The sequence below is a fragment of the Dicentrarchus labrax genome, unplaced genomic scaffold (genome assembly GCF_905237075.1).
Source record: "Dicentrarchus labrax unplaced genomic scaffold, dlabrax2021, whole genome shotgun sequence".
Taxonomy (NCBI): domain Eukaryota; kingdom Metazoa; phylum Chordata; class Actinopteri; family Moronidae; genus Dicentrarchus; species Dicentrarchus labrax.
The window spans coordinates 671,727-684,973 of record NW_026136998.1 but is presented as its reverse complement, the minus strand read 5'-3'; the positions used below and the strand labels follow the sequence as shown (position 1 = coordinate 684,973).

General features: G+C 39.5%; 1 long non-coding RNA gene across 1 annotated transcript; it reads right to left on the bottom strand.

The window, feature by feature from the left end:
- Positions 1-3,943: 3,943 nt before the first annotated feature.
- LOC127361256 (uncharacterized) lies at positions 3,944-6,379 on the bottom strand. Its single transcript, XR_007884132.1, has 5 exons — positions 6,314-6,379; positions 5,921-5,999; positions 5,453-5,845; positions 5,010-5,140; positions 3,944-4,227 (listed from the first exon to the last, which is right to left on the bottom strand). It is a non-coding gene; the product is annotated as an uncharacterized LOC127361256 (long non-coding RNA).
- Between the last annotated feature and the right edge of the window lie 6,868 nt (positions 6,380-13,247).

Sequence of the window (13,247 nt, the reverse complement as noted above, 5' to 3'; positions counted from 1 at the left end):
CAGATCCTCCGGCTCTAGGTGGGTGGTCGTCTGTCTCTGACCAGTTGGGGTGAGAGAGTGAGACAGACAGACAGACAGGTGCACAGCAACAACAGTATTGGCAATGGCAATCAAGCAGGACCATGGCAGGAGGCTCCACCAGGATCGATAAGAACCTGCAGACAAGAAAGCACAAAACTCCGGGGAAGAAGTGAAGTTAGTAACATGCATTAATGGAACATGAATGAGTGCAGAAAGAGAGAGGAAGAGAGGAGCTCAGTGCACCATGGGAAATCCCCCGATAGTCTAGGCCTATAGCAGCATAACTAAGGGATGGTTCAGGACTCACCTGATCCAGCCCTAACTATAAGCTTTATCAACAGCTAACTACTGACTGCTAACTGCTAACTACTGACAGCTAACTACTGACAGCTAACTACTGACAGCTAACAGCTAACTACTGACAGCTAACTACTGACAGCTAACTACTGACAGCTAACTGCTAACTGCTGACAGCTAACTACTGACAGCTAACTGCTAACTATTGACAGCTAACTACTGACAGCTAACTACTGACAGCTAACAGCTAACTGCTGACGGCTAACTACTGACAGCTAACTACTGACAACTAACTGCTAACTACTGACAGCTAACTACTGACAGCTAACAGCTAACTACTGACAGCTAACTACTGACAACTAACTGCTAACTACTGACAGCTAACTACTGACAGCTAACTGCTAACTACTGACAGCTAACTGCTAACTGCTGACAGCTAACTACTGACTGCTAACTGCTAACTACTGACAGCTAACTGCTGACAGCTAACTACTGACTGCTAACTGCTAACTACTGACAGCTAACTACTGACTACTGACAGCTAACTGCTAACTACTGACTGCTAACTACTCACCGCTAACTGCTAACTGCTGACAGCTAACTACTTACTGCTAACTGCTAACTACTGACAGCTAACTACTGACAGCTAACTACTGACTACTGACAGCTACCTGCTAACTACTGACAGCTAACTACTGACAGCTAACTGCTGACAGCTAACTGCTCGCGTGCTAACAGGGTTACATTTCTAACTCGCTAACGTAGCAACATTTTAAACTGCACACTGTAGCTTTGTACCGTTAGCATCATTTATTGTTAGCTCAGTTGCTAGCTACTGTTAGCCTGCCAGCTGCAACCAGCTACACTGAAGGAAAGCTAGCTGTAGCGTGCTAACATATCGTTGTACATGAAGAGTGCAGTCTGATGATCACAGTCAGTGTGAGGATGATTAAAACACAGTGGATTATTATTATTGTTGTTGTTGTTGTTGTTGTTGTTGTTGTTGTGTGTCACCCTGTGAGAGGTCACAGCTGGTGCATGCTGGGAGGGAGGAAGAATAGAAAAGTGCAATTGTTCTGTTAAATCTTCTTACTGAATATTGTGTGATTTGTTTGTAGTGCAGCATGCAAACACTGAGCCATATGTTCCTTTATCTCCAGTAATCAACAAACCCCCCGAACCCCCCCACTCACTGCTCATCTTCCTCTTCAGCACAATGAGCACTGCTCATCTTCCTCTTCAGCACAATGAGCACTGCTCATCTTCCTCTCCAACGAGGCGCTCTCTGTCCGAGGATTTACTGTCAGACCAACTGCAGATTAGAAACTGTGGGATTATTGAAGACCTCCAGGAACAGAGAGAGTGCTGGAGGAGGAGGAGGAGGAGGAGGAGGAGGAGGAGGAGGAGGAGGAGGAGGAGGAGGAGGGGGAGGAGGAGGAGGAGGAGGAAGAGGAGGTGGAGGTTGACGAGGAGGAGGAGGAGGGGGAGGAGGAGGAAGAGGAGGAAGAGGAGGAAGAGGAGGTGGAGGTTGAGGAGGAGGAGGAGGGGAGGAGGAGGAGGAGGAGGAGGAGGAGGAGGAGGAGGAGGAGGAGGTGGAAGAGGAGGAAGAGGAGGTAGAGGTGGAGGAGGAGGAGGAGGGGGAGGAGGGGGGGGAGGAGGAGGAGGAGGAGGAGGAGGAGGAGGAGGAGGAGGAAGAGGTAGAGGTGGAGGAGGAGGAGGAAGAGGAGGAGGAGTTGGAAGAGGAGGAAGAGGTAGAGGTGGAGGAGGAGGAGGAAGAGGAGGAAGAAGAGGAAGAGGTGGAAGGACGAGGTTGAGGAGGAGGAAGACGAGGAGGAGGAGGAGGTGGAGGAGGAGGAGGAAGAGGAGGTGGAGGAGGAGGAGGAGGTGGAGGACGAGGTGGAGGAGGAGGAGGAGGTGGAAGAGGAGGTGGAGGAGGAGGAGGAGGGGGAGGTGGAGGTTGAGGAGGAGGAGGAAGAGGAGGAAGAGGAGGTTGAGGAGGAGGAGGAGGTTGAGGAGGAGGAGGTGGAGGTTGAGGAGGAGGAGGTTGAGGAGGAGGAGGAGGAAGAGGAGGAGGTGGAGGTTGAGGAGGAGGAGGTTGAGGAGGAGGAGGAGGAAGAGGAGGAGGAGCAGTTCTTAGTGCTTGAAGCTGACACTGACGCTGATAGTGGAAATATGAATCTATGCAGTTTGACTGATTGGCAGGATAACGTCTCACAGCGGTGGAGACGGACGGAAGGAGACACCACACTGACCTGGAATTCCCTCCTTCCTTTCACCCCATCATTTCTGACTAATTATCAATTATCACAGTCTGAATGGAGGAGGGGGAGGGGGGGAGGAGGAGGGGGAGGGGGAGGGGGAGGGACTGAAAGAAAACAGAGCGACAGATGGAGGAGAGAGGTGGAAAGGACCCTGAAGCTGTCTGCTCTGGATCATCATTACACTTCCTCTCATTTTCATCCAGCAGGCTGGAGGTGATCAGACAGCTACAGCCAATCAGCTCCCTGATCAGGTGACAGCCAGACGTTTCCCATCATGCTTTGGGTCTTGTAGTCAGCGGAGAGCAGCTGCGGCGCCTCGATCTTACGAGTGCACGGCGTCAGAGTGAGTCACCATGAAGTCGCACACAAACCGACGATCGATTCTGGATCATCTGCAACGAGCCTGTACACAACTTTATTAACACTGTACAAACACACAACTTTATTAACACTGTACAAACACACAACTTTATTAACACTGTACAGACACACAACTTTATTAACACTGTACAGACACAACTTTATTAACACTGTACAAACACACAACTTTATTAACACTGTACAGACACACAACTTTATTAACACTGTACAAACACACAACTTTATTAACACTGTACAAACACAACTTTATTATCACTGTACAAACACACAACTTTATTAACACTGTACAAACACAACTTTATTAACACTGTACAGACACACAACTTTATTAACACTGTACAGACACAACTTTATTAACACTGTACAGACACACAACTTTATTAACACTGTACAAACACACAACTTTATTAACACTGTACAAACACAACTTTATTATCACTGTACAAACACAACTTTATTAACACTGTACAAACACACAACTTTATTAACACTGTACAAACACACAACTTTATTAACACTGTACAAACACACAACTTTATTAACACTGTACAAACACACAACTTTATTAACACTGTACAAACACAACTTTATTAACACTGTACAAACACACAACTTTATTAACACTGTACAAACACACAACTTTATTAACACTGTACAAACACAACTTTATTAACACTGTACAAACACACAACTTTATTAACACTGTACAAACACACAACTTTATTAACACTGTACAAACACACAACTTTATTAACACTGTACAAACACAACTTTATTAACACTGTACAAACACAACTTTATTAACACTGTACAAACACACAACTTTATTAACACTGTACAAACACACAACTTTATTAACACTGTACAAACACACAACTTTATTAACACTGTACAGACACAACTTTATTAACACTGTACAAACACACAACTTTATTAACACTGTACAAACACACAACTTTATTAACACTGTACAAACACAACTTTATTAACACTGTACAAACACACAACTTTATTAACACTGTACAAACACACAACTTTATTATCACTGTACAAACACAACTTTATTAACACTGTACAGACACACAACTTTATTAACACTGTACAAACACAACTTTATTAACACTGTACAAACACACAACTTTATTAACACTGTACAAACACAACTTTATTAACACTGTACAAACACACAACTTTATTAACACTGTACAGACACAACTTTATTAACACTGTACAAACACACAACTTTATTAACACTGTACAAACACAACTTTATTAACACTGTACAAACACACAACTTTATTAACACTGTACAAACACAACTTTATTAACACTGTACAAACACACAACTTTATTAACACTGTACAAACACAACTTTATTAACACTGTACAAACACACAACTTTATTATCACTGTACAAACACACAACTTTATTAACACTGTACAGACACACAACTTTATTAACACTGTACAGACACACAACTTTATTAACACTGTACAAACACAACTTTATTATCACTGTACAAACACAACTTTATTAACACTGTACAAACACACAACTTTATTAACACTGTACAAACACAACTTTATTAACACTGTACAAACACACAACTTTATTAACACTGTATAAACACAACTTTATTAACACTGTACAAACACACAACTTTATTATCACTGTACAAACACAACTTTATTATCACTGTACAAACACACAACTTTATTAACACTGTACAAACACACAACTTTATTAACACTGTACAGACACAACTTTATTATCACTGTACAAACACAACTTTATTAACACTGTACAAACACACAACTTTATTAACACTGTATAAACACAACTTTATTAACACTGTACAAACACAACTTTATTAACACTGTACAAACACACAACTTTATTAACACTGTACAAACACAACTTTATTAACACTGTACAAACACACAACTTTATTAACACTGTATAAACACAACTTTATTAACACTGTACAAACACACAACTTTATTATCACTGTACAAACACACAACTTTATTATCACTGTACAAACACACAACTTTATTAACACTGTACAAACACACAACTTTATTAACACTGTACAGACACAACTTTATTAACACTGTACAAACACAACTTTATTAACACTGTACAAACACACAACTTTATTATCACTGTACAAACACAACTTTATTAACACTGTACAGACACAACTTTATTAACACTGTACAAACACACAACTTTATTAACACTGTACAGACACAACTTTATTAACACTGTACAAACACACAACTTTATTAACACTGTACAAACACAACTTTATTAACACTGTACAAACACAACTTTATTAACACTGTACAAACACACAACTTTATTAACACTGTACAAACACACAACTTTATTAACACTGTACAAACACACAACTTTATTAACACTGTACAGACACAACTTTATTAACACTGTACAAACACACAACTTTATTAACACTGTACAAACACACAACTTTATTATCACTGTACAAACACAACTTTATTAACACTGTACAGACACACAACTTTATTAACACTGTACAAACACAACTTTATTAACACTGTACAAACACACAACTTTATTAACACTGTACAAACACAACTTTATTAACACTGTACAAACACACAACTTTATTAACACTGTACAGACACAACTTTATTAACACTGTACAAACACACAACTTTATTAACACTGTACAAACACACAACTTTATTAACACTGTACAAACACACAACTTTATTATCACTGTACAAACACACAACTTTATTAACACTGTACAAACACACAACTTTATTATCACTGTACAAACACAACTTTATTATCACTGTACAGACACAACTTTATTATCACTGTACAAACACAACTTTATTAACACTGTACAGACACACAACTTTATTAACACTGTACAAACACAACTTTATTAACACTGTACAAACACAACTTTATTAACACTGTACAAACACACAACTTTATTATCACTGTACAAACACAACTTTATTAACACTGTACAGACACAACTTTATTAACACTGTACAGACACACAACTTTATTAACACTGTACAAACACAACTTTATTAACACTGTACAAACACAACTTTATTAACACTGTACAAACACACAACTTTATTAACACTGTACAAACACAACTTTATTAACACTGTACAAACACAACTTTATTAACACTGTACAGACACACAACTTTATTAGCACTGTACAAACACACAACTTTATTAACACTGTACAAACACACAACTTTATTAACACTGTACAAACACACAACTTTATTAACACTGTACAAACACACAACTTTATTAACACTGTACAGACACACAACTTTATTATCACTGTACAAACACACAACTTTATTAACACTGTACAAACACAACTTTATTAACACTGTACAAACACACAACTTTATTAACACTGTACAGACACACAACCAGGAACAGTAAACTCAGTAAAGTGGTTCCAGCTCTCTGCGAGCGGCAGCTGAAGGATTAGGGTCAGAAAGAAAGAGAGAGGGGGCGTGTGGATGAAGGGTCAGGAGAGTTTCAGGGTCGGGGGCAAAGGTCGAAGGTATCAGCTCGGGAAAGTGTCTTCCTCTGCCAGGAGACGGTGAAGCTGTTGCCTGATGGGAAACTAGAACGCAGAGACAAACATTCGGATCATTTCTGAGTTGGGAATATTTTTTCTGGACACGGCGTGAAAGCTAACAGGAAGTGGCTAATGAGGTTTTAAATTAGCATAATGCACCTAGCTTATTGAGCGAAGCGGCACGCGTTGGCATCATGTGCTGCCGGCGGCGTGACGCCTGGTGGCCCGGTGGCCTGGTGGCCCGGTGGCGTTGGGTCCAGACACTCTCAGTCTCCGTACAGTATTACAGTTTTAATCATTAGCCATTAGCGCTAATGGCAGCAGACAGACTGGAGCTTTCTCTGGATGCTGTTGTTTGTCTGGCGTGGCCTCACTTTAAGGTCTGAGATTACTAAATGTAAATGAGGATGGGGGGGGGGCAGACCTCATATAAGAGTATATGGTCCAGACTTCCAGACACAGTCTAATTTAAAAACTGTAATCCCGACCCAGGAGTTGTTTACAGCACTGAATTAGGTTAATCTATCCGGGTTATTTGCATAAATGTGCATTTATGAATAATTAGTGGGCCACAGAGGGCTGAAGGTGGGGACTGGTGGCGGGGGGGGGTGGACGCGTGGCCAGACTATTGTTGCCGTTGACGGCAGTAAACAATAGAGTGACAGAAACAATGAACAACACAAACCGCAGGGAGCTGTGGCCGTCTGCCGGCTGAATTACTGCTATCGCTTACAGCCGGCCGACCGCCGCACGCACCAGCAACATGTCGTTAATGTGATTACAGCCAGCGCCGCTTTAATTGGTCTCATTAACACTCAGTTTAACACAACCAGCAGCTGGAAGGGAGAGCAGAGGTCAAACTCACACTGTCCATATATTCATAGATTATTTATACATTCAGCATCAGGCTACGGTGGCCTTGAAGTGCAAATAACAAATTACTTTATTTGTATTATTAGTTGCAGTTCAAACCCCATCCCATAATCCAACAGAACCAGTGAGGACTGTAACCGAGAAATACATAAAAACTTTATTTTAAAATACAACCAAATAAAACGAGTGAATAAAATAAAGTAAATGATGTGTAAATAGAGTAAAAGAAATAGATTAAATGTATTCAGGATTCTTTCTGTGGATAAAGACTTTTATTAAATATATAATATTAAATCAGGCAGTTCAGGACCTCCCTGATATTGTTTCAGGAGCTCAAACACATCTGGAGGCGGTGAACGTCTGTTGGTGATGACTGTGTGAGCGGCTGCTGTCAAACGTCTTTTATTCCCCGGAGAGTCCTTGCCAACAAACCGCTCTCGAGGGAAACACGCCTCCTCCTTTCAGGCCAGAACTCCTCAATGTGTGCGAGGCCGACCCGCCAAAATACTGAATGGAGGGCCGGAGCCGGAGCCATTCAGGGGCCGCAGAGGGAGGAACGTCAGGAAGGTTTAATTAAATGTGTCCACATAGAAGAAACCAGATTGTTCCAGATTCCCACTGTCTGTCCGAGGTTCACAACCTTCCTCCTTACGGACCCGTTTCGGGGTCATAAAGCAGCTGTGGTAATAAATATGGTGAACTTCTCTACTGTTACTGTGAAAGGATGTCTGTAATATAAATATATATATAATATATATTCAGAGTCACTGTCATTGTTTACAGTGTATGGATGCTGTGCTTCCTGGAATATTAACTCATTCAAATAAAGCTGTTTTAACTTTGAACATTAAACAAAGTAATTTATGGAAGTTTGTGGAAAACCTGAGATTTGATTATTTCCTGTGAATATTGATCAGAGATGAGTTTTCCTGATATATTGATCCATTCTCTGTCTGTATTCTGTATTTTTATCATTTTAACAATCAGTTAATAATATTCTTCTTTCTGACAGATTCACTGTTTATTGATCGATCAGCTGTTTGGTTTCTGATGCAGGACGAGGCTGTTGATCAGAGACCGAAACTCTGTCAGTGTACACTGCGATCAATAATAATAACAATTATAATTCTAATTGTCTGCTGATATTTACTGTCACAGTCTCTGATGATCCTCCTCAGGGTCTCCGATGAAGAGGCAGACGGGCTGTAGATGGAGGTCAGACTCTATCTGTTACTGTATTGTGCCTCCCACCTGTTGATGAGACCGGCTGCAGACAGGAAGAAAGTCTTCTTGTGGCAGGAAGCAACTCACAGACAGACAGGGACTCACAGAGAGAGATAGACAGGGACTCACAGAGAGAGAGAGACAGGGACTCACAGAGAGAGAGACAGGGACTCACAGAGAGAGAGACAGGGACTCACAGAGAGAGATAGACAGGGACTCACAGACAGACAGGGACTCACAGAGAGAGATAGACAGGGACTCACAGACAGACAGGGACTCACAGAGAGAGATAGACAGGGACTCACAGAGAGAGAGAGACAGGGACTCACAGACAGACAGGGACTCACAGAGAGAGATAGACAGGGACTCACAGACAGACAGGGACTCACAGAGAGAGATAGACAGGGACTCACAGAGAGAGAGACAGGGACTCACAGACAGACAGGGACTCACAGAGAGAGAGACAGGGGCTCACAGAGAGACAGGTTACCAGATATTTCCATGTATCCTCTGTCTCACTGTCTGTCTGTCTCACTGTCTATCTATCTCACTGTCTATCTATCTCACTGTCTGTCTGTCTCACTGTCTGTCTGTCTCACTGTCTGTCTATCTCACTGTCTGTCTGTCTCACTGTCTGTCTGTCTCACTGTCTGTCTATCTCACTGTCTGTCTGTCTCACTGTCTGTCTGTCTCACTGTCTGTCTGTCTGTGTTGACTTTGGCTGGTCTCTGACTGCCAGTTCAACGTCTCTGAGCCGTCCTTCAGGGTCCGAACCGGACTGGTTATCCTTCAGATGCAGTGTCCAACGACCTTTCAGAGTAAAACGCGGTTCCATCCTGACGTTGGCTGTCAAACCTCCAACATGGCCGCCACAGAGGGCCGGCAGGGTTACGTCACCTGACAGAGCGCCGCTGTACATTTAGTGAACGCCAGAGAGTCAATCCTGATTACAGTCCACCAACACGCAACGTCAGACGGACGGACGGCAAATTAATTACAAAAGGCAGAAATAAAAGAATAAAGACGTAAAGGATGAAGATAAAACTCTGGACGAGGATAAAAAGCTCAAGAATAAAAGACTTTAATCTGAAGATTATTCAAACCCACATAATCAATCAATCTCCTCCTCATATAAAGGTAATCCACATTGTTTGAAAAATGAACATAAGTTTCTGTGGCACACACACACACACACACACACACACACACACACACACACACACACACATTTAATCCAGCACCTTCTTTTCAGCTTACACGAGTCAAACTGATGTTCTGATTTTTGTGAAAACCTTTATAATCTGCACAAACTGGAGCTGCGTCATCTTTTACGACCACAGAAGAAGAACGAGTGAAAGTGTGAGTGTGTGAGTGTGTGTGTGTGTGTGTGTGTGTGTGTGTGTGTCATTTTCCTGGAACCAGAAGGAAACATTAAAGCAGCGACAGCTTAAAGGAAATAAAAATAGATCAAATCAATGAGATTTTTCTATTGTGATCAACTCTTTATTGAAGTTCTTTATTTTGAAGATATCGATAATAATAATAATAATAATAATAATAATAATAATAATAATAAAGTTTATTGAAGGAAACAGGCGACGCTGTACCAGGTGAGCTAGCATGACGTTGTGTGAAGCAGATATTGATTATCTGTCAATATTAGTATTTATATATATTTATACACATCAGCTGATCAGGAAGGAATCAATGGTAATATTGGATCAATATCCTGTGAAAGACAGAGATCAATACCTTCAGTAATCTCAGTCTCAGACTCCAGATGAACCAATCAGTGATGATCTTACACTGTCATCAGCAGAGGCCACGCCCCCTGAACACCATATAAGGACATGCAAATAATCAATCAATGTATCAATTATCAGCTCCAACAATTTAAACATGAAAGATATTTATTATTTATTTCAGTTTAAGTTTAAAATGTGTTCACAGAGTTTATCTGGATAAAATAATGAACACAAATAATCACCAACACAGTTATTAGTGAATGAATGAATGAATAACTTCGGTTAACTTATTCTATTAAAAGATATTCACTCATTCACTCATTCATACATTAACTCACATTCATTCATCTATACATTCATACATTCACTCACATTAACTCACATTAACTCACATTCACTCATTCATACATACATTCACTCACATTCACTCACATTCATACATTAAGTCACATTCACTCACATTCACTCATTCATACATTCATACATTCATACATTCATACATTAACTCACATTAACTCACATTCAATCACATTCACTCATTCATACATTCATACATTGACTCACATTAACTCACATTCACTCACATTAACTCACATTCATACATTCATACATTAACTCACATTAACTCACATTCATACATTCATACATACATTAACTCACATTCACTCACATTCATACATTAACTCACATTAACTCACATTAACTCATTCATACATTCATACATTAACTCACATTCACTCACATTCACTCATTCATACATTCATACATTAACTCACATTAACTCACATTCACTCACATTCATAGATTCATACATACATTAACTCACATTCACTCACATTCACTCACATTCATACATTAACTCACATTCAAACACATTCATACATTAACTCACATTCACTCACATTCACTCACATTCATACATTAACTCACATTCACTCACATTCACTCATTCATACATTCATACATTAACTCACATTAACTCACATTCACTCACATTCACTCATTCACTCATTCATACATTAACTCACATTCACTCACATTAACTCACATTCACTCACATTCACTCACATTCATAGATTCATACATACATTAACTCACATTCACTCACATTCACTCACATTCATACATTAACTCACATTCATACATTCATACATTCAACATTAACTCACATTCACTCACATTCACTCACATTCACTCATTCATACATTAACTCACATTCACTCACATTCACTCACATTCACTCACATTCACTCAATTCATACATTAACTCACATTCACTCACATTCACTCACATTCAACATTACTCACATTCACTCACATTCATACATTAACTCACATTCACTCACATTCACTCACATTCATACATTAACTCACATTCACTCACATTCACTCACATTCATACATTCATACATACATTAACTCACATTCACTCACATTCACTCACATTCACTCATTCACTCATTCATACATTAACTCACATTCACTCACATTCACTCACATTCACTCATTCATACATTAACTCACATTCACTCACATTCACTCACATTCACTCATTCATACATTAACTCACATTCACTCACATTCACTCACATTCACTCATTCATACATTAACTCACATTCACTCACATTCACTCACATTCACTCATTCATACATTAACTCACATTCACTCACATTCACTCACATTCATACATTAACTCACATTCACTCACATTCATACATTAACTCACATTCACTCACATTCATACATTCACTCACATTACAGTTGTTTCCAGTTGCTAACTCACTACAATAACACAGCACAATAATATAAAGTGACACACACAGAGAGCAGAACCTCTTCTCAAGTCTCCAAAACTCTAAACACATTTTCTGCTTTATTTTTTAAATGCTCTGATGGTTCTCTGCATAACAACAATCTGACAGAAAGTCAGAGCTGATTGGTCAATATATGATCCACCTGAGCAAACACCTCAATGGTTCATTGTTACCTTCAATCAGGAAGGAAGCCAGAAAAACACCAATGGAAATATATCTGCAGATGTTGCACTGAGCTGTGTGTGTGTGTGTGTGTGTGTGTGTGTGTGTATGTGTATGTGTGTGTGTGTGTGTGTGTGTGTGTGTGTGTGTGTGTGTGTGTATCTGCAAATATTTCTGTGTATGTGAACAATCTGAAGAATTTTCTACAATTGGAACTATTTTAGTATTAAAGCAGACTAAAGATGAGAGTGCTTTTCATTATGCCCAACAGTGTGTGGTTGGTTAGACAAACATCTGGTGATTGGATAATGTTATATTATATATAATATATATATATAACCCTTGGTTGCAGTGCTTCATGTTACAGGATATATGTATATGTATATAGGTAGTTTGTGGTTTTGTGAATTGTGTTTAGTATTTTGATAAAACTAGACTAGTTTGCAAAATTGTGTTTTAGCATTTGGAAAAAACTGTAATGCACTCTTGTCTTCTGCACAGTTTTCTTTTCTTTCTTTCTTATCTTTATTTATTTATATTTGTTTATAAATTTATTTTTTGTGTGATTTGTATATTTGTATATTTTATGCAACAGGACAAATTCCTCATAGGTGTAAAAACTTACTTGGAAATAAACATAATTCAGATTCTGATGAAAGTCAGTTTGACAAAATTACAACCAAGTCTGTGTTTAATCCCTGAGGATTGTGTGTGTGTGTGTGTGTGTGTTACTGTGTGTGTGTGTGTGTGTGTGTGTGTGTGTGTGTTAGAAATGATCAACTGGTTTTAAGAAGTTATTAAAGGAATCAGCTTATCAGAGATAATTAAAGTAAATATTCAGTTTTTATTTT